This window comes from Dipodomys ordii, unplaced genomic scaffold, assembly GCF_000151885.1.
Source record: "Dipodomys ordii isolate 6190 unplaced genomic scaffold, Dord_2.0 Scaffold51, whole genome shotgun sequence".
Lineage (NCBI taxonomy): Eukaryota > Metazoa > Chordata > Mammalia > Rodentia > Heteromyidae > Dipodomys > Dipodomys ordii.
The window spans coordinates 11,991,913-12,015,059 of NW_012267267.1; the positions used below are offsets into that span (position 1 = coordinate 11,991,913).

At 35.4% G+C, this 23,147-nt stretch overlaps 1 pseudogene across 1 annotated transcript; it reads right to left on the bottom strand.

The window, feature by feature from the left end:
* Positions 1-17,757: 17,757 nt before the first annotated feature.
* Positions 17,758-18,291, bottom strand: LOC105988815 (annotated as a pseudogene). Its single transcript, XR_001175219.1, has one exon. The product of XR_001175219.1 is annotated as a 40S ribosomal protein S18 pseudogene (transcript).
* Between the last annotated feature and the right edge of the window lie 4,856 nt (positions 18,292-23,147).

Here is a 23,147-nt window from a genome sequence, read left to right on the forward strand (position 1 = left end):
ATCCAGTCAAGCTCTGAGAAATGAATGGTTTCAGTCTGTGATATTGTGCTATTTAATAAGTTTGGAAGCATTTAAATCTCTCTACTTGTAACTGACATGACAAAACAATAGAGGCCCTTTAGAAAGTGGCATACACAGTCAAATTCACTGTTATCTATGAGGGAAAGTGGGAGAGAGAGAGAGAGAGAGAAATGAGGCATGATTATTTTGTCTATGGCCACCAAGCTTCCTGGCTTTTTGGTCATTCTCGGAAATATTCTGGAAACTTCAATTTCTTGGAAGCAGAGATTTTCATTATTCTAGAACAGAAGGCTGCTTTCACTTTTTGTCCCAATGCACCACTTAAGAAAAGAAAAAATGAATGAATGAAAGAAAAGTGATGCTGCATATTAAAAACCAAGCTTTTAAAAGCCAAAGAAGAAGCAGTATCCTTGTGCCAGGATATAACGTCCAAGTACAAAATTAAACTCCTTCTGTTTGGAGTTTTCACGCACCCTTGAGTTAGTCCTTCGAGACATCCCTTCTGTTTTAGAAGCTTTGTACATTCAAATTAAGAAGCTGAACTTTCAAACAAGCACCAACAAACATACAATACAACCACTATCTACAGATCTGTTCCTTGGGTGCTTTATTAATAACAGACAAAATAGACTACATACACATTCTTCAACTTTTTTTCTTTTACAATTTCTTTGTTAAATAGATGAGGTATAAATTCTTCTTGTATAATATAATGCATTTCTTTGGTAAGTGTCTCTTTGTTCTTTTAAGCATTTAACTAATTGTTAGTCTTTAAAAATAAAATTTAAGACAACTACCTGCATTTTAGTTTGCAAGATCACTCTGGCAAAATTTTAAAAATATATAATTTTTTGGATTGGCCATGGGGCTTGAACTCTGGGCCTGGGCACTGTCCCTGAGCTCTTCAGCTCAAGACTAGTGCTCTACACTTGAGCCACAGCACCCCTTTTAGTTTTCTTTGGAATTTATTGGAGATAACAGTCTCACAACGTTTCCTGCCCAATATGGCTTTAAGCCATGATCCTCAGATCTCAGCCTCCTGAGTAGCTAGGATTATAGGCATGAGCCACCAACACTCAGCTAAAAATATATAAATTTTAAGAAAGGCGCCAAGTACTCATAAGTAAACCTGAATTGACTTTTGATGATTTTCTTAGTTTAGAAAGTCTTCTTTTCAACATAGGAAATATGATATTTTTAAACTTCTTACTTATGGCTAAACATTAGGGTAATTTAAATTTGTGAAATTATTAACTATTATGTTATGAACTCTACAGAGATCCTGTAATGGTTGTGATATAACAACTGTGTGAATGATTTGGTCAAATGTTATTGTATCTATTTTCATGTCTGGTTCTTTAGTTTTATGTAGAATATTTAACTTATACTCCTTTAGCAATTTTCAAGGAGACAATACATTATTGTTAACTGTAATTTCCATGCTATATAACAAATGATCAGACTTTATTCTAGTAGCAATGCCACTAACAACATTGACCAATGTCTTTTCTACCTTGGTACCAGTTCTGTAACTTTTGGCACTCTGATTCCATTGAGTTCAATGTACATTTCCACAAATAAGTGATAAAGTTATGTATTTTTATGTTTGATATTATATGTGTATATTATGTAATATATATGTGTGTATGCATAATAGTACACAGACATGTATAATTTTCCTTTACCCACTCATCCACTGAATGGATGCAAGCTTTTTCCATTCCCTAGTTATAGTGCATTTACACTTTTGTCAATGATCATGAGAGTGAAGACATCTAACACATTTTGTAACTGAAGCTGGAGGAACACTTACTCATCAGTTGAGTCCATGAATTAATTGAATTCAGAGTGAAAGCAAACATCCTATGTGCTGTTTTGTGTTCATAGACATTGTTGTAAGCCATTCTCAACAGCATTTTGCTGAACCTAGGAATCCTGAAATCTAGGAATTGTTGTGTATAAGACAAAGACCACATACCATGCAGCAATGACTCATTGCTGGTCCTACATGGCCACTCATGAGATCATGAGCTGCCATAATACTTGCCAATACAATACTGAGGGAACCATATCTCTGACCATGACTATGAAATAATTATATGCACTTTCCTCCTTGCACCTAAATCTTCCTATTTCAATCTAAAGTAAATGTTTGTATGGGAAAGACAGGTTGAAAGGTATAATTTTTCTTGTTCCATAGTGTGTGTATGTCAAATAATAAACCTCCCTTCTCTGTCAGTCACCAGCATTCTTTTTATTTTTTCTTTCTTTCTTTTTCTAGTTTTTTCTTTTTCTTTTTTTTAATTTGGAATGCACCTGATCTACAAAAAGAGGAGTTTGGGCCTGAGTCCTAAAATATCCGATAGCAAGTTATTTATTTCCTTTCAGTCTCTGTCCAACAGTAGGATTCCTGGCCTCATATTTTAGTTCTGTTTGTGTTTAAGGACTCTCTTTAATGTTCTATAGTTTCTGATTAAATATAACAGTCTACAGATGATAGGTAGCAGGTAATTATGAGATATAAGGAAAAAGAAAGGGAATCTAAAGTGGAGATGAGATCTTGACTTACAAGTGAACTTAGCTTTGCAGACTGGACCCAAAAGAATTTCTCATAGTAAAATCTCAGTAACTACTCAAATACCAAAGGCTAATTAAAGGTGTTTTATTCTTTTAAGTGAAAATAAGGGATTTTCCACCAGAACCATATTTAAGCACCCAAAAAAGAAAACTAAATTATGGAGGGAAACAAATGATACATTAGCCCTTTGTGATTAAACACAATACCAACCCAGAGCATTGGAAGAAATCCACTGATTTTTATTTACCTCTTTCTCCTCTAGCTGCTAGTAACAACTCTGTCCTGCTAAGAAAGTCATAGTGCTGTGTTCTCATATCAAGTCAATTTGTACCATGATGAAGATTTCACAGACTAAATTGATAAAGGGGACAGATCATTTTGAGCCCATTTTTCGTAACAATAGAAAAAATTGTGTAGCCCTCTCTTGTGTTTAAATTATGACATGGAAAGATTTTAAATGCATTGCTTCTAATCCCCTGATACATTTTGTCCATGAGAGATTATGCTTTTCATTTTAAAATTTGTGTACACAAAATGCTATGTGATATATTTCCATTATTTATCATTTTTCTTTTGTAACAACCTAGCTTGCACATATATCATTATGGGATTTTCTAGGTCTCTTGTCTTTTTGTTTCCTGATTAATAGTATCCGAAAATGTCAAGAAGTTGGAAGAGGTTTTTAAGTATAGAATAATTTTCTTCACTTAATTTGAACTTTTAAAAAACTAGTATACTATCTTGCTTAGATGCACATGTTAAATTCATCCAATATTCTTTGCTTAAATAATAGCAAAGTAGATCTCAATTGAAAGACATGCAAAAGTACTTTTTCTGAAAAAATGTCTTGCCTTTATAATACAAAGTAACTTTTTCTTATTAACTATACTGAATTAAAATTATAATTAATCTTTCTTAAAACAATCTTTTTCCATCGCTTCACAGTATTTCTCAATTAAAGGTTATGAATTTCATCCTTTCTGAATTGTCATCTTGCTTTGCCTTTTGTACGCTGTATATTTCCTTCGACCCAAGAACTGTCTAATATTATGCCAACTGTTTCAATACAAAGGAAGCATTTTAAAATGTGAATAACATTAGTAAAAATGATATTAAACACAGCAAGTTATTATTAGAATAAATGTGCTTTTTCTCAGCATGAATAATTTCTGATACTTACATAGAATGAATTCAACATTATTAGTTGAATTTTAGTTTCAGGTGTTAAATCTTAGCTGCCATTTGTATTTCTATATTTTCCACTTGAGAGAGTTATTAGATAATGTATGGTCCTTCACATGTTTATTGTTTTATTTGTAAATGAAGGAAAATATGATTTTTATTTAATTATCATAAACATGATCATTAGAATTGGTATGTAGATTGTTAAAAGACTCTTTCCTGCCAGGTGACAGTGGCTAATCCTTGTAATGCTAGCTATTCAGGAGGCTGAGATTTGAGGATCACAGTTGGAAAGCAATGCAGGCAGGATAAACTAGAATTGGAGCTGTGGAGTCAGTAGTAAAATGCTGTCCTATAGCACAAAAGCTCAGGCCCAGAATTCAAGCCGCAGGACTTGCACACACACACACACACACACACACACACACACACACACACACACACACACATATAAAATGAAAGAAAGAAAAAGAAAATGAAAAAATATCTTCCCTGAAATAAGATCATAAAAATATTTTTATTAATAGCTATTGAATATATCAGTTTTAAGAGAGATATATGTACAAAATCTGAGATTACTTCAAAATTAGTAAGAATTATTGTAATATCTTCATGACTGAATTATTTCTTCTTTCAGAGTCACTTTCTTCAATGAAATAATAGCTTGAAATATTTTTAAATACAAATATTAAAGAACATACATTACTGTGAAATAACACTATACTTATGACATAGTATCAATACTTTTACAAATCTGTAATTTAAATATTAAATGTGTCATATTGCCACATACCAGGTGCACTTTCCTGTTGAATACTTGCAGCTCATATATGCCAATAATATCATATATATGTGATAAAGAGTAGATTATGTTTTATAAGAGTTAAAATTTTATTTTGATTAACTTACTTGATCCTGCCCTTTCTGATAATAAATGCATTACTTATATGACTATGCTCATAAATATAGAATAGATATAGAAATATATACAATGCCTAAATAGAGGCCTATAAATGTCTGTCTAGCATATATTATAAATAGTATAAAATACACATTATTAACATAAACCATATTTTTACTTGACACAAGAATTTAAATAGTGAACATTGGGTTTAATTTTGTTTGTGATCATCAATAAAATAATCCATCAACATATAAGAAGTATGCATGTAAAAGCAAGTTCATCTAGCCAAAGGTTGGTCAATGGCTTTCTAACATGTAAAGTTATAGTGTAATAGAATGTGTGTTATACAGTCTTCAAAGTTAAACTCTCAGGTAAGGATTCTGCATGTTCAGTTAATACTAAAGGTCTAACATTGCCCAAATATAATATCATTTGGGGCAACTTCAATATTGAAAGAAACAGGGCAAATATATTCTTAGGTTGAACTGAACAATTTGAAAGGGTAATAACTGCAGACATGTAGCTCTGGCAAAGCACTTGTGTATCAAGTGTAATGTCCTGGGTTCGATCCCAAGTACAAAAAAGGAAAGAGAAAAAAAAAGTGAAAGATTAATTGCACATGAACAGTTTACCAACATTAGTTAAGTGTTACTCGTTTATTTTAGTGCCTTAAATAGCTGAATGTCTATTCTAAAACTAATTTCTAGTCCAAATGAAAGTACATTGAATATATATGTAAAGACAGCATCTTGATTGTAAATTTTGCTTTCTGATTTTTGAAACACAATAAATTTTCAAAAAATTGTTTTTCCCTAGCTGCTTGGAATGGGGTGATAAAAAATGATGTTATCATTTCATATTTTGTATTTCATATTTCATTAGAAACCCAAAGTAATTGACTCTGTTTGGTAAAAGATGATGTATTCAGCATCTCTTATTTTGTTATCACCATTGTCTGATAGATTGTTTTGTAAAACAGGCAAAATGCATCTGTCTTGAATATGAATTACAGGATACAGGGGGTCATAGAACTTTCATTTTGTGTAAAAAATGTATCTAATAAAGTTGAATCAGATTTCTTTAGCTTTTATTTATATATTGATACCCAGGAACATACTGTATTTATAATTCTGAATAGTTATTCAATATATTTCAGACAGTACCTCTTATTATAACAATGAAGAAGGTGTACATTGTTTATACTCTGTTTACTTAAAGAGATTCAGTATTTTTGAAATTACATATTCTCTTATGCACATATTTTTAAGAAAAAATAAAATAGATTAAAGAACATAAAAATACCAAAAATAAGAATGAGAATAGAAGGTACATTTAATTATCTTCTTATCTGAGTTACTTGATGAGAGTTAATGAGTCACCCTAAAAAAAACTCAGCAATTGGAGGATGAAATATGTTAGCTGATTATTATCCTATATATTTATGTCATATTTCTATAGTGAGAAATATGTTATATGTAAAGATAATAGGCATGTGTCATATGACAATGGGGAAATATGACAAGAGATTTATGGTTAGAACTGAACTTCATGGGAATATAACAATTGCAATTACATGAACTAAAAGGACCACAATATCACAATATCATTTGTAAATACAACCTTTTGGGACCACCATCATATATCCTGTCTATTGTTGATTAATACTTTGATGTAATGCATGAATATATAACATATTCTAACATCTTTGCTTATAAATGTATGCATCCAAGAAACTGCTATTTGTGAATACTGGGCTATTAATAAGCTTAGTTATATCAAACTCAATGTTCTCTCACCAGGAATAATATTATTGAGGATGATGATTACATTGTGATCAATGTCTTTATATAATATTGTATACACACTGGCTTTTCCCCAGAAAATACACACCCAAACCCCCGCCTACACACACCCCACACACACATGCTTTCTGGGCATGTAATGTTCTACATCCTTTCCCATCAAATAGCTTCAGTTCTACTCTAAGACCTTATCAGACTGTGATCAAACTAATGCTATAAACACTTTACTAAAAGACTTATGAATGAGTTTTCAGTGGTAATATATACCAGGGTAATAAATTTGAATAGACAATGCAGGAAATTTCCGATCTTAAATGTCCCATAGCCAGTTTTAAATTTAGCTCAAGCTTCTTGAAAAATTGACAAGTTCCTCCAAACCCTTTATCCTTATCATTCATCTTTAACAAGAATGCTTGCCATATGCTAGGTAATAGATTATCTCATGCAATTTATTGTATTTTAGGAAAATAAAAATGCAACACAGAATCTCATACAAACCTTTTGTTACATTATTTAGGTAAAATTTATCAAATTTATAACTCATCATTCCAAGTAGTTAAAAGAATATAAACTGGTGGCTTTGGTATATTCAAAATTTTGGGAGCCCATCATGGTACTTTTTAACAGAATATGCTCATCACCATAAAATTAAACTCCACGTCCATGAGGAAGTCATCCTCCATTTACCCCTGAACTAGCCTTGATGAACATGAACATGTTTTCTGTTATCTACAGGTTTACTTTGGATATTTCATATTAATATTATCATAAAATATCTGACTTTCTGAATCAGGTTTCTTTTACCTGGGAATGATTTCCAGATTCATCCACACCATCATCCATATCCATATTTTATCACTATAGTAGGCAAATGATACCCATTGTAATCACATACCATGTTTTATCTACTTGTCAGTGGATGGACATGAGCATTATTTCTCCTTTTTCCCCTTCTCAGTGTTCCTCTTCCTTCATGGGAACACTGCCTGATACTCTGTTATCTAATATTGCTTTGAGTTTGAGTTGGTTTGAGTTCACCCCCAGCATTTCATGTGCTGGAAGCTCCAAGAGGCCATGTTGAGAGCAATGTTCAGATCAGAGAAGCAGAGATCTCATTATCTGATTAATGTATTTCCTAAGAGAATGGGTTATCAACCACTGAAATGTGGCCACACATTCTCATGCTTACACATGTCCTTCATCTCTTTCTGCTTCTCACGCTTACTATCATGCAGCTAAGCAGTATGTGGCTTTCAGCAAAAGCCAAGAAGGTGCCAGCACCCTGCTCTTGCCTCTCAATCCTGAAAACTGATGCTCTAAAATAAACCTCTTTTATTAATAATTCATCCTATTCATCCTATTTTGTAGTAAAAGAACACTAATTAAGAAATGTATCTTACATATTCAAAATACATGCAAATATAACTTCTGATAAAACTAGTCTTTAAAATTTCAATTCTATTTATATGTATCATATTACATTGAAGCTATATGATTCTTAGTCTACACCATGTTAGACACTTGAGGAATAAGTTCATTCATTTACCATTCACATAATATGTAACATACATATCCATTTTGAAAAAGTTTATAAATTTAATTCTTTTAGTGTATATAGCTTAAAATTTCAACTACACATATAAATACATATAACTTAGTTATATTTTTGAAATCAGGCAAATTGACTTGAGTACTTAAGAAACAAGTAAGTTTGAGGGATTAAAAAAAAAGCTGATTCATACAATTTAGGATTAATTTTTAAATTTCTACCAGATCAGAAAATTTCTTTAAATGATTAACATGACTTTCATAGGGACTTAAGTAATCAAAAGACAGATAAAAAGAAATGAGAGATTGCTTACTTACTATGATGGCATGTTCAGAAAAGACAAGTTGGTTATAATATATATCTTTCAAATGACACAAGTTATTAAACACTTATATATGTAAAAGGATAATACAAAAATATAAGAGTTTGCTTTGGAATGCCAACAATAAATAGAGATATCCTTTTCTGGAAAGCTTTGAGGAAGAGTAGAAATGAGTGAAGTTTAAGTAACATGTATCAAGCTGTGCTTCAGAAAATGCTTGGAGTTTTAACTCGAATTTGCTTTGTGGTTTCTTACTTGCTGGGCAGGAGCTCTTGTTACCTGGTGCCCTTCTTAGAGCTTTTTTGCTGCTGTTCTTTTTGGGATGAGGTCTTGCTTTCTGCCCATGACTGACATGCACTGAGATTCTGCTCCTTTTGCTTACTTCCATAGCTAGGATGACAGAAATATACCACCACATCCAGGCCTTTGTGTTTGTTGTGAGGTAAGGTTTCAGGAACTTGATGTTGAAACTAGCTGGCCTCAAACCTCAATCCCCTTAATCTCTCCCTTTCTGCTATCTTAAAATATTTTTCCATAAAAATAATTTTCTATTCATGATGTAATTGTATTAGATCAAATATAAAATTAGAATAAATTGGGAGTTGTCTGCAAAATGCCCACAAAGTATAATTGAAAAATCAATATTCAAATTGCAAAATGTGAAAGTTTTTCTTCATGTAATTGTCAAAAGAAATCTGGACCAAAATATGGGAAATATAATTTCTAGTACTATTTCTCATAAATATTACATAAAGAAAAGTAAATTGACATACTAAAATTTTAATACAAAATTACTAATTTATACTTTAATCATTAAACAGTAATCTATTAAGATCTTCAATTGGCATATGAAATAAATATATAGTATTCCTATATATAATTAATATCCCATACTTCATTAAATTGCAAAAATTACTAAACTGGTCCACTATGATATTAGTGTTTTATTTTATCCCAGTTGTAACTTGCAACTGTCTTAAAATAAAAGAAAGAAAAGGTAGAGTATATTATATATATTTCACAAAAATTGTTTCTACTGAAATTTGAACAAACCAGGTTATATTGAAGGTCTGCTTCCTTCCTCTATCTCTGCCATTTTGACCTAGTATTCCAAGTTTCAGCTAAAAATTTTATTGAAAAAGAATATTTTTTGTTCAAATCTATGTCATTGTTCCACGTAGGACAGCATTTAAAATTCTGCCACTAAGTTGATAAAATTCACTTTTCACTCTGATATATTTGTACAACTGTGTCGAATCAGACGTAAAGTGGTACCTCCAACTGTCAAAGGAAACCATGAATACAGAGAAACTAAAATCTTCCAAAATGTCTGTAGTTAACTAAATGCTGGTGTTTAATCATCCTCCAAGAGAAGATGTTTTGGGATTTGGATGAATGCCTTCAATATTTTTTGTCATTGTTGTTTTCACAAAATTATTTACCTTTTAAAATGTATTTTTATTGTAAAGGCCAGGTGCAGAGTGGTTATAGTTATGTAAGCCAGGTAATGTGTACATTTCGTTTTGAACAGTGTCACCTCTTCTTTCTCTTTTTTTTTCCCCCACTCCCAGACCCTTCCCTCACAAAGTGTATAGCTCATTTTCAACATACTGTCTAGTGAGTACCACTGCTGCATTTGTTCACCCTGTGTCAACAGGGCACAGGAAGAAGCTTGTTAGGCCAAATGCTAAAGACAAGACAGGGAGACACTTGTGAGATTTTCTGATGATCTGTCTGAGAGGATGAAAGTTTGCTACTATGAAGCGTAGACAGCTCATGTTTATATTTTGTCACCTATTACTCATATTTTTGTCCCTTTCTTTGTTCCTCTAGGATCCATATTGATAATACAAGTCACTGGTCTGGCAGAAAGCACTAGATGGGGTCAGGGAACCCATTTTCTAATAGAGCCCATTCTACACAGCATAGGTCATCTGGGTAGTGAAAGCAAGATCCAGATAAAAGGTTTGTTCTGTTGAGTGGCAACTCCTTTGTACAACTACATAAGGAGAAATAAAAAAAAATATTTTAAAAGGTAAAAGGTTGTTCTTTTTTTTTTGTCAGTTGTGGGGCTTCAACTCTGGACTTGGGTACTGTCCCTGTGCTCTTCAGCTCAAGGCGAGCACTCTACCACTTGAGCCACAGCACCACTTCCAGTTTTTTAGTGGTTTACTGGAGATAAGAGTCTCAGAGACTTTCCTGCCCAGCTGGCTTTGAACTGTTATCCTCAGATCTCAGCCTCCTGAGTAGCTAGGTTTACAGGACTGCGCTAACGGCACTCCACTTAAAAGGCTTATTCTTTATCTTGGCAGTTTTATTTTGTTTTGTTTTAATGGATGTCTCATCAACTAGTCTGACTGTGTTCTGTTAGATTGTACATCAAATCAGAGGTAACTTTAAGGCTCACAAAATGAATATAAAGAAAATCAACAAATAAGGAAAAACACAATGTACTAGAAGATGGTTCCTAACACACTTCAGGTAGGTTCTAATGAATCACAGTGGCACCTACCACCACAAAACCATTAAGGACAGACTTTTAAAAATCAGCTTAAGGGGCTGGGAAGATGGCTTAGTGGTAGAGCGCTTGCCTTGCATGCCTGAGGCCCTGGGTTCGATTCCTCAGCACCACATAAGCAAAATGAAAAAAAAGCCGGAAGTGGCGCTGTGGCTCAAGTGGTAGAGCGCTAGCCTTGAGCTGAAGAGCTGAGGGACAGCACCCAGGCCCAGAGTTCAGGCCCCATGACCGGACCCAAAAAAAAAAAAAATCAGATTAAGTTCAAGTTTTGCAATCTTTTTTTGGGTCCGGTCGTGTGGCCTGAACTCTGGGCCTGGGCGCTGTCCCTCAGCTCTTCAGCTCAAGTCTAGCACACTACCATTTGAGCCTTAGCACCACTTCTGGCTTTTTTTTCTGCTTATGTGGTGCTGAGGAATCGAACCCAGGGCCTCACGCATGCAAGGCAAGCACTCTACCACTGAGCCACCTTCCCAGCCCCAAGTTTTGCAATTTTTTAAAAGTGCCACACCCAGGAAACACAGGAGGAAGATGGTGAAGGGGAAGCTGGAGGCCAAACCAGCTCGCTCATAGAAAGCAGTTTTAGTGTTCCAGTGAACAGTCCGAGGCTAGAGAATCACATCAAGTGTGCCATCACAGTCCAGAGAGTTTGGCCAGAGAGGGAAAATCCAGGCAAAGAGACAGATCTGAACACTTGCCAGTATCTGCAGCCACAGTGGTGGCAGCGGTGGCGGCAGCAGTTGCGTCAGTGGTGGCATCCATGGCTGCCATAATGACAGAGAGAGTCCAGGACAAAGGCACCAGATGCAGTGTGGGAGCAGATTCTATTCACCATCAGCAAGAACTGATAAGGAGCAGATTACTTCATCCTGCTGATCGCAGACCAGGGACAGCCCAGGAACCTGACATCCTCACTCCTTATGGAGCAGTGGTGGGAAGGCTGCCCCTCTCCCACCACCAGAGATCTCTATTTTTGGTACAGACAAAGGCACTGCAGAGGCTGAGCAGCTAGCTCCAACTCAGGATTTGGGAGAAAACAAAAAGAGCCATTCAGCAGGTCACAGGAACCTGACCTGAGCTGCCAGGCTCAGGTCCACCCAGGGGAAAGTCACCCCTCCCAGGGCAGAGCTTACTCTCTGCCCTGGTAGGGGTGACTTTCTTCACTAGGTAAACAGAGCCAGAGGCTGCCCCTTCCCACTGCAGCCTAGACAAACAATTGAAACTCCAGGCTGGGCTCTGTGAGTGTCTTAGGAGTTAGCCTCTCAGGGAAAAGCTACTGATTGCTGATAGGCCTCAACCCTACCAAGAATCTAGCCTCATCACATTAGCTCCAAGCTAGAGGAAACAGCCAGCTCCCTCTGTTGTGGTGCTCAAAGCAGATTGCCCTACCACTGAACTAGCCTGGGAGGTGGATCACAAAATCCTGGGTAATACAGAGCATTTTTCTGCCTGCTCAAACAAACTGACTTAAGAAATCAATCAAGCCACAGGAAAACCAAACACCATAAGCAGACCAGAGACTCTACTAAGAGACTGGTTACAGACACAGGGGAGATACAAGATCCCCCTCCCAAAAAAAATATTAAACTCTTTTTTCTACATTTAAAAAAATTTTTAAATTGTTTTCTTTTTTTCTCTCATAATTTTTATTTTAGGTGTATATGTGTGTGTGTGTTGTGTATGTGTGTGTGTGCTTTTTTCTTATTTTTTTCTTTTCTTTTTTCTCTTTCTTTTTTTGCATGACTTAATTGCTGCTCTGCTCATCCCCAGATATATATCCATCGTTGGTTATGAGACATTATCCCACATTGTGTACATACTTAATCCAGAAATTTATTACTCAATTCACAATTGCTTACACTTAACTTCTTTAATAGTAGTATTATCTCTTTATATCTATATAATTTTCAAGTATTCCAATTTTAAGAATTTATATTTTTTTAATTTTTTGTGTTTCCTTTTTTTTTAATTTGTCAGTCATGGGGTTTGAACTCTGGGCCTGAGTGTTATCCCTCAGCTCTTCATCTCAAGATTAGTGCTCAATACTTGAATGACAGTGCCACTTCCTGTTTACTGAGTAGTTTATTGGAGATAAGAGTCTCACAGACCTTTCCTGCCCAGGATAGCTTTCAACCACGATCCTCCGATCTCAGATTCCTGAATAGCTAGGATTACAGGTGTGAGGCACTGGCGCCCAGCACTCATGTTTCGTTTTATCTCTCCCTTCCTCTCATCCTATCCTTTTCTTCTCTTAACATCATTTCTTTATACTTACATAATTTTTAAGTGTTTCATTTTTTAAATGTAAATTTTTATTTTTCCATTTTTCTTGTTTTTTTTTTTTATTAATCTCTCTTCTACCATTCTGTCCAATCCATTTCCCTCTCTGAGAGTAAGATTTGGTTAAATTCACTCTACTTTTACCTCTCCATATCCCTCTAATCCTATTTTTCCCCACAATTCTCCCTAAACCTAATAATTTCTGGCTTGCTGAATCCCTCTTTGATGTTCTCAACCCATTACTCCATAGTTGTTTGATGTTGAAATAGATTGTATCTGTTGAAATAGGTTGTATCTGCAGCCATTTTAACTCTGCTACTAAAGGACTCTGGTTGATGCTTGTGTTCAAGCACAAAAAATGGTGTTACTTTCATACCAAATGGGTAGAACAAGCCGGAGAAACACAAGAAAAATGGCAAGTCCGGGTATTGCAACTCACCCTCTGGATAATCAGGTGACAGAAAAGTTAATGAAGAATCCAGATGAGAGTTCCCAAAAAGTTCTAAAACATTACTGGTAAACATGGTGAATGAAAAGATTGAAAACCCACAAAGGACTCAGTGTGAGTGTGATAGGGAACGAGAGGAAACAAAATAAAGATTAATCCAGGAATCTCATGAGCATGAGGAAGCTACTCAAAGATTAATACAGGAATTGCATGAGCAGGCTGAGAGTAGTCAGAGAAATACAGGAATTGCATGTGTATGAAAAAGCTAATCAAAGAGTAATACAAGCATTGAGTGACCAGGATGAGAATAGACTAAGATAAATAGAGCCATTCATGAATCCATAAACAGACAGCTGACGGAAAACAGAGAGACCACAAAGGGAATGCTGAAAGGAGCTAAACAGAAGGAAAAGGAGTCTAAGGAAACAATAATCAATCAATTAAGTGATTTGAGAATAAACACTGAACACCAAATTAAGGAAGTAAAGACAAGATCTAAAACAAAGCTCCAACAAAGAATTTGAAGCCATCAAAGCTGACCAATTAGAATGAAAGAAAATAAAAAGCAAAGTAGAAAGTATTGACAGTAAGTTAGACCATGCAAAAGATCAATTCTCTGGGATTGAAGACAGCCTAGATGTTATAGAGAAAGACAACTATCCAAGACAAATCAAAGAAATATGATAGCTATATTCAATATATGGAATACACCATCAGAAGGCCTAATCTAAGGATAATGGGTATAGAGGAGTTCCAAGAGACAGAAGTTAATGGTCTAGGAAATTTATGTAACAGGATTCTAGCAGAGAACTTCACAAACATGCAAAAAGATAGACCTATTCATATACAAGAAGCTTTCAGAACCCCAAATAGACCAGACCAGAACAGGATATCCCACTGTCACATTATAATCTGTACAGGATCAATTCAGATCAAGGAAAGGATCCTTAAAGCTGTCAAGGAGAAAAGATCAATCACCTATACAGGGAAACCAATTAGAACAACCTCAGATTTCTCAGCAGAGACAATTAAAGCAAGAAGAGCCTGGAATGATGTATGTCATGCCCTAAAGACAAACAACTATCAACCAAGAATACTGTACCACCTAAAATCTCCTTCATAGCTGAAGTTCAAATAAAAACCTTCCATAGCAAAGAAAAACTGAAACAATATACCTCCACCAAACCATCCCTACAAAAGATACTTAAAGATCCCCTACACATAGAAAACCAACAAGACCACAATAAAGGCCAAGAAAATGCACCCAAACTGAGGATCCAAGAACCATAGGAAGAACCCAGTTGTCACAGCCCCCAAGAAGGTGGATAACATGGCAGAAGATACCAAACACCTCTCAGAGCTAATTCTCAACATTAATGGTCTTAACTCTCTAATTAAGCAACATAGACTGTCTACTTGGATTAAAAAGCAAGATTCTTCTATCTGCTGCCTTCAAGAGTCACACCTTACCCATAAAAAACAAACATATTCTGAAAGTGAAAGGCTGGAATAAAATGTGCCAAGCAAATGGCCCACATAAACAGATGGGAGTTGCAATCCTAATATTTAATCCTATTTAATATTTAATCAGATAGTTTATTTTGTCACATAGATATTTTATTGTTTCAGTGTATCAGTTTACAACTGTATTTGTGTATTTCTTCAATTAATTTTATTCCTTTGCTTCATGAATTTTGACAACTTATTTTTATCGACACTGGTGTATAGGATCTCAATGGGATCTCAAGCTTTTAATTTATCAAAGGCTGTTTTAGGATCACTGTAGACATCATGCTATATGTATAGGTAAATTAAATTTTAGCTGTGACATAATTATAAAAATTATACATATTATATACTATCTTCAAGCTGACAGACTGACTTTTATTGAGTAAATTGCTACTTACTTTTACAGCAGTTTACGTGGCTATGATTAAGCCAATGTTTTTTTTTTAAATAAATTTATTTTTTGTCTTGAAATAGCTTTACAAAAGGGTTTCAATTCAACATGTCAGTTTATATGAATACAATGTTTGGTTATTTGTTTCTAGCTGAAAAAATATCTTCTCCCTTTTCTGCTTTTTTTAAGAATTAACTGAATAGTAGAGAATAAGAATTATTTTTTATTGGCTCCATTTGTAAGGAAATGGAAAGACTTGGAAAAAAATCTATTAAGTGAAGTAAGCCAGGCCCAAGAAACATAGGTCCCATGGTTTCCCTTGTTTGCAATGACTAGGACATGTCTAGGACAAGCAGAAAAGGTCAAAGACTATGTACATATGACCACATGAGATAATGTTAAGGAAAATTTACCCCAAGACAGAGACACAAGTGGCTTTCTTTTCTTTCTTGTTATTGCTTTTAATGTATTTATAATGCATTATGTGATTCTTTTGTTTCTTTGTATGTTCTTCCCCCATGGTACAACCCCTGTTTTCACTGGATTTGTTCCAGGTGTTCTGCATCTTGTATATACCTTTTTGTAGTTTGGGGAGGGGAAGGGATATAGCAGAATGCTTAAATGGGGATGCAGGTTGACCCATTGTGACGGTGAGAGGTACAGGAGACTATGTTGAAAAGAACTTTACAATGTGGGGGGCCGGGACAGGAGGAGTTAGGGAGTTGGGGAGGGAAGTGATGGAAGGGGGGAAAAAGTAGGAGGTAACAATGCTGGCTATGAAATGTACTCATTACCCTACTCAAGTTACTGTAACCCTTCTGTACAATATTTTTACCATTTATATATAAATATAAATATATAAAATAATTATTTTGTAAATCCTTATTTCCCCCAGTGGGTATTCTTTCTTCTTTATAGTTTCTAGTATGAATAATTAAATCAATTTAGTAAATAGAGGCTGAATTTAGATTACGATTTTTTTTCAGATATTTTCAAATTATAACTGACTTAAATTTCTCCACAGATGGATTATTGTTCCATCCTAGCTGTTGTAAAGTCATGACTGGAGCATTGTGGTTCAATGTCATTTCCTCATCTTAACTTCCTACAAGTATTTCCTTCCTGTATCATAGAAGACTTCTCTCTTTGGATCTTAACAACTAGTAATTGCTGTTGGATGTGTTTTTGTAAAAAGCTAGTTATCACCTGTTCCATAATCACTCTTAGACATGTCTCTTACCTCCCAGCTCCACAAGTGGGATTTCCACAGCCAGTATTCCTGCCTCAACCCCTCCTTGACAATCAAACTTTGCCTTCTATTTATGAGAAATCTTGAATGAGAAAAATGTTTACCACATAATATCTGGAGAGAAGACATCTGCCTAAAGTGATTTCTTGTCCTCCAGAAACATATGCTTTCCTAGTTGTATTATTGAGTAAGAGACAAGTATTCCAGCAGCCTCTGAATTTTGTCCCGATGAAGGGGACCCTTTGTCATAGCTGCCTCTCCTTTTCTGTTAGCTGAAATGATCTGTGCCTGAGAGACAAACAGAAGGTTTTGTATTTGATGTGTTCTCTCCCCCACCCCTTTTCTAAGAGTAGGACAGCTTACAATTCATATGAGAAGTCATTTTTATGTCTCTTTATCACAGCTAGAAAACCTGTGGTCAGCTGCTCTATTGAAGGCACTTTTTTGTTTTTGCCATTGAAATATCCTCCAATTTTTGACTTATATATCCAGTGGAGGCAGCAGAAAATTGCTATCAAGACAGAAAAGATTCCTGGAGTGCCTGACCTGGCATGCAAGCTCTCATGCAGACTTAAAATAGTCACTGTCATTTCAGATTTCTTTCCTTACGATTTTATAGTTGTCTCACGTTTCTGTAATCTTGTGCAGGTGAACCACTTTACCATTCCCAAGTTTCATCAAGATGGCAAGGCATCCTTCTGGATTTTATTCCATTTCCTCTTTCCCACCCTCCCTCCTTTTCTCCCTCCCTCTCTCTCTCCCTCCCTTCCTTCCTTCCTTCCTTCCTTCCTTCCTTCCTTCCTTCCTTCCTTCCTCCCTTCCTTCCTTCCTTCCTTCCATCTTCTCTTCCTCTACTCTCCTTTTCTCCTCCTTTCCTTGTTTCCTTTCTTTTTTCAATAATTGTAACCCAAATTTTATGATTTGCCAACAAAAATGGTTGGGGCTGTTTATATGTTTTGTTTGCTTATTAATAATAAAAAAATCTTACATTTTAAATATCTTTTTTTGTATATAAACTATTCATTAACAGAAAAGGCCTACTCATTTCTTCTTGGACACACCCACAGTGCGACCACGGCGTCCAGTGGTCTTGGTGTGTTGGCCTCTAACTCGAAGGCCCCAGAAGTGGCGCAGCCCTCTATGGGCTCGAATCTTCTTCAGCCGCTCCAGGTCTTCACGGAGCTTATTATCCAGACCATTGGCCAAAACCTGGCTGTATTTTCCATCCTTTACATCCTTCTGTCTGTTTAAGAACCAGTCTGGAATCTTGTACTGACGTGGATTCTGCATAATGGTGATCACACGTTCCACCTCATCCTCTGTGAGTTCTCCAGCCCTCTTGGTAAGGTCAATGTCTGCTTTCCTCAACACCACATGAGCGTGTCTTCGCCCCACACCCTTAATGGCAGTGATGGCAAAGGCTATTTTCCGCCGCCCATGGATGTTGGTGTTGAGTACTCGCAAAATGTGCTGGAACTTCTCAGGAATCACTAAAGACATGGCGGCAGCACCAGCGGCGGCGTGTAGGCCTCCTGTGGAAGAGACCATTTTAAATATCTTTAACAAAAATAAAGTGATATAAATTATTTTTTAAGTTTGACTGTTTTTAAAATACAAATAAAACATATAGGGGGTTATATGCATATATAGTTAAGGGACTAAAAGTTGGTATGCTTAGGGGAGGATGCCAATGCTGTAATTCCTCTGAACAACTAAAAAGTAGTTTATCAAAATAAATAATGTGGTATATTTTAACATAAATTCGTTATTCAAGTTATAGAAAATGCATTAAATAATACTGAAAGAACTTAGAGGTCACTGAAGGGCTCTTTTTTTTATACTCAAGCTCATACCTTTTATTAATGGAGTTACTGGGAAACACTGCTTAATTATTGGCTGTGTCAGTATTTTTGATGGCTCTCCTAATTTTGTACTCAAGAGAAAAATAATGCCTTATGTTGTCCCTTTTTGCATAATTAATAGAGCAAGTTTAATCCATCATTTTTGATTAATAGTGCATTTTGAAGTTGAGTCAGTCAATATTCCTTTTCTACAAAATCTGAATCTTATGTCGAAAGTATATTTCAAAAATTTCAACAAGAGGTTGAGATTTTCCAGTGATACACATGTAATATATAAAATATGCACTATTTCAGGAAAAATTTTAATTTGTATAATAAAAATATCTGTTATGGTATGATTAATTTGAGAATAGGTTTAGTTTTAAAGTGGTATTCTTAAATGTATTACTGTTTCTCTTTTGTTGTTGGTGGTGGTTGTGTGGCTTGAACTCTGGGCCTGGGTGCTGTCCTGAGCTCTTCAGCTCAAGGCAAGTGCTCTACCACTTGAGCCACAGCACCACTCTGGCTTTCTGGTGGTTAACTGGAGATAAAAGTCTCACAGACTTTCCTGCTCAAGCTGGCTTTGAGCTATGTTCCTCAGTCTCAGCCTCCTGAGTAGCTAGGATTACAGGTGTGAGCCAATGGTGCCCAGCTGTATTTCTGTTTCTTAATCACTATTCATTCTTCAAATATATAGAAACATTGGTAATCATTTTGACCATGTTTTTATAATACCTTTTGGCAAATTTATTTCAACAGAATGTGTTGCTCTCTGACTAATTGCCTTTGCAGTACTTTTTTTAGGAAGGCAGGTTTGTCTGTCTCTGGAATTCAAAGACCTGGAATACCTTCCATTTACCAATTTTTCTCTGAAATTTAGATTTTTTTATGGCGATACCTTTTAGCTTCTTTTCATTTTGACTTCTCAAATATAACTTAATTTAGAAATATCTTGACTAAACCCAGATGCCCCTCAGTAGATGAATGGATCAAGAAAATGTGGTATATATACACAATATAACTCTATGCCTCCATCAGAAAGAATGACATTGCCCCATTTGTTAAGAAATGGAAAGGCTTGGAAAAAATTATATTAAGTGAAGTAAGCCAGGCCCAAAGAAACGTAGGTCCCATGGGTTTTCCTTATTTGCAATATCTAGTATATGTCTGAGTCAAGCAGAAAAGGTCAGATAAGGTGATGTTAGGGAAATGAACCCTAAGATATGTATTCAAATGTTTTATTTTTCTTTCATGCGATTGTTTCTAACACATTTATAAGATGATTTCTTTGTTGCTTTGTATGTCCCTCCCCCACAGTATAACCCCTGCTTTCACTGTATTTGATGTCGGTATAATTTGTGAAGGGGACGGGGAAAAACAAATCGTTTAAATACGGATACAGTGGACCCATTGCAACAATGAGATGTACAAGTCGTTATGTCGAAAACGAACTTTACAACTTTGGTGGGGGGAAGCGGGGAGGATTCGGTGGGGGGTTGGGAGGAGTATAGGAAAGATGGGAAAACAAAGGAGGAGGCTACAATGCTTGATAAGAAATGTACTCATTATCTTGCCCATGTAATTGTAACCCCTCTGTACAGTATTTTCACAATAAAAAACTAAAAAATAAATATCTTGGCTATAATATAGACTATTTTAAAGTGACCTATATTGGTAGTGTCAATATGTATAACAAAACCTAAATGAAATAGCAAGTTGTTCATATCTTAATGCAGAAAAATGCATTTTGTTTTATTAAAATATCTAGGTATTAAATTGGAATATTTGTATAACCCTTTTGCATTTTCACTCCTAAATTGTATCATGAGTATAATACAACTAACTTTTTTGCATATTGACTCTTAAGATTCATTAATTGCAGATATAACTTTAGGTATTTTTATTTAAAATATGTTAACCCTTTGTTATATAGATCAAACCTTGGTTGATTTTAATTATTAATAATGTTTTAATTATCACTGAAATGGCACATATAACTTCACTCTATAACATAAAATACAATAAGCCAGTTTATAAGGTGAACTATTTACTACTATCCATAAAATTCATGTGTTCTCTAGATGTATAGAGACCTAATGAATTATTTTAACTAAAGAAACTGTATGCCTCATTGAATAACTCATACAATCTTCATGGAAAATATTTTTTCTTTTTTCAAGCTCTAAAGCATTATAATATAGGTATGAAAATATGAAGTAAAGTATATTTAGTGAAATAATTAGACTAATAAGATTTCTACTTAATAATTATGTGTAATTAGCTTTAACTGGAAACTATATGTTAACATTTTTTCCAAAACTTTTCTAATAAATCATGTTATCAACTCATGTTATAAATTATGTTATTTTTGAACATAGGTTTACAATTTTAATAAGTTTGAGTATCTGTAGTTAATAATAATGTAATATTTGTTTTTCTGGTTTTATCCTAATCTTAAAATACATAGAATTCAATACAAAAATTCTAAAGCAGAAAAAAGAATCATTTTGAAGCTATATTTACATAAAAGAGAAAACAATTATTCTTTACACATTTGAAATAGTATGAAAGTAAAGCAAATAACATATCTCTGGTGGGCAATTTTCAAGCTAATGACACTAGTTAATAATACTAGGCATTTAGGGCCTGAGAAGGTGGCTCAGTGGTAGAGTGGTGGAGCCTTGTATGCATGAAGCCCTGGGTTCAATTTCTCAGCACCACCTAAGCAGAAAAAGCCAGAAGTGGCGCTGTGGCTCAAGTGGTAGAATAGGAGTCTTGAGTTGAAGAGCTGAGGGATAGCCTCCAGGCCCAGAGTTCAGATTCCACGACTGACAAAATAAAAAAAAAATAATACTTGGCATCTAGATAAATTAATTTCTTATTATTATAGAAAAATATAAAGAAATGCTAATGAGAATTATTAGTGTTGAGATAACCTCTGAAATTAGGCAAAGTGAATAAACTCTCAAGGACACAGGAAAAATAATACATCTGCCTGATCTCTGAACCTATTTATCTCCTCTGATACACTGTTAATTTTTTTTACCATATATACTTTGTACTAGTACTTAGGATTGACTTTGTATGAATAGTTTTTTAGTCATATAACCACAGGATAAACAGGTGAATTGGTCCACTAACCAGTTGTGATTGTCATGTGTTTATATTTTTATGTATATTCCCTTGTGTTTATGGAAAACTATGAGTTGTGACATCAGATATGGTATTGAAATATTAATAGCACCTCACATTCTATACTTTGACATTATCATTGCACACCCGTATTTACTGATGGTCCAACATCAGTGACTCTCTTTCTCTGACCTCTGGTTTCTCACTGTGTCAAACACTACTTTATCACTATTATTACATTCTGGAAAGAAGTAGTTTGCTCTCCTATGTGACATTTCTGTGATTTAAACATCGTGACAGCACAAAGATAACTAACAGACAGGCTTGGTAAAGAAATCACTTGCCTTTTTTTAAGAGTTCCAACACTGATATGGTCATTCAAAGCACACTTACATATGGCCACATTTTCTCATTGGTAAATGATATTTACTTAAGGATAATGACTAGAAGCTCAGGGAAGATGGTGGTGAAACTGTAGGGAACCACCACAGCTCTCTCCAACCAAATAGATAATTCAAGTCCCAATTCTCAGTTCCCCCAAGAGATTGACAACAAAAAGACAAACAATCAGAGAAATACAGGAACTCAAAAAAGAAAACAAACAAACAAACTGCAACAAACCTATACAAAGAGGAAAAAACACAAAGACCCTTTCCCCACCTCTCACTGGTGGCACAGCTCCTTGCCAAGATGCCAAAGCGGCCTAGCCCGCGGTGGTTTGGGACTTCAGATACACAGCGATCCATAGGATTTCAGCACAGAAAACTCACACAGCCCCGTGGCTGTGGACAGTGTAAACAAAGACAAAGACCATGAAACCCAAACCCAGAGCCCCTACCACCACCCAGCCCAGCTCACAATCATCACAACAGAGTGCAGTGGCGACCAGCAATCTACAGTACACAGATACAGTGATCTGCCACACCACCACTGGACAGCCCTTAATCAGTTCCAGGATAAGTGAGTACCCCACAGGAGCGCACTGCCCATCCCACCACGGCAGATCATCACTAGTGGTAACCCAGAGATAGACCCAGAGCCCTCCCGCTCCCACTTGGGCTACTAATCCCACTGAAGCTGGGAACTGTGAAAGCACCCCAGAAACCAGTGGAATACACCCAGGTCGCAGCCAGTCCTCAGTTGCAATCAGGAACTGGGCGCACAGGCTCCAGCAGCCCCACCTGTGTGCTCCAGGTGGGTGCTCTAAAAACTTAAACGGAGGGTCCGTGGCCAACGTAATTATGTAGTTAATTATCTCCATTGATGCAGAAAAGGCTTTTGATAAAATACAAGACCCATTTATGTTACAAGCTCTGGAGATAATAGGAATAGAAGGAACGTTCCTTAAAACAATGAAAGCTATCTATGACAGACCAATAGCCAATATTATACTAAACGGGGAAAAATTACAATCAATTATCTTC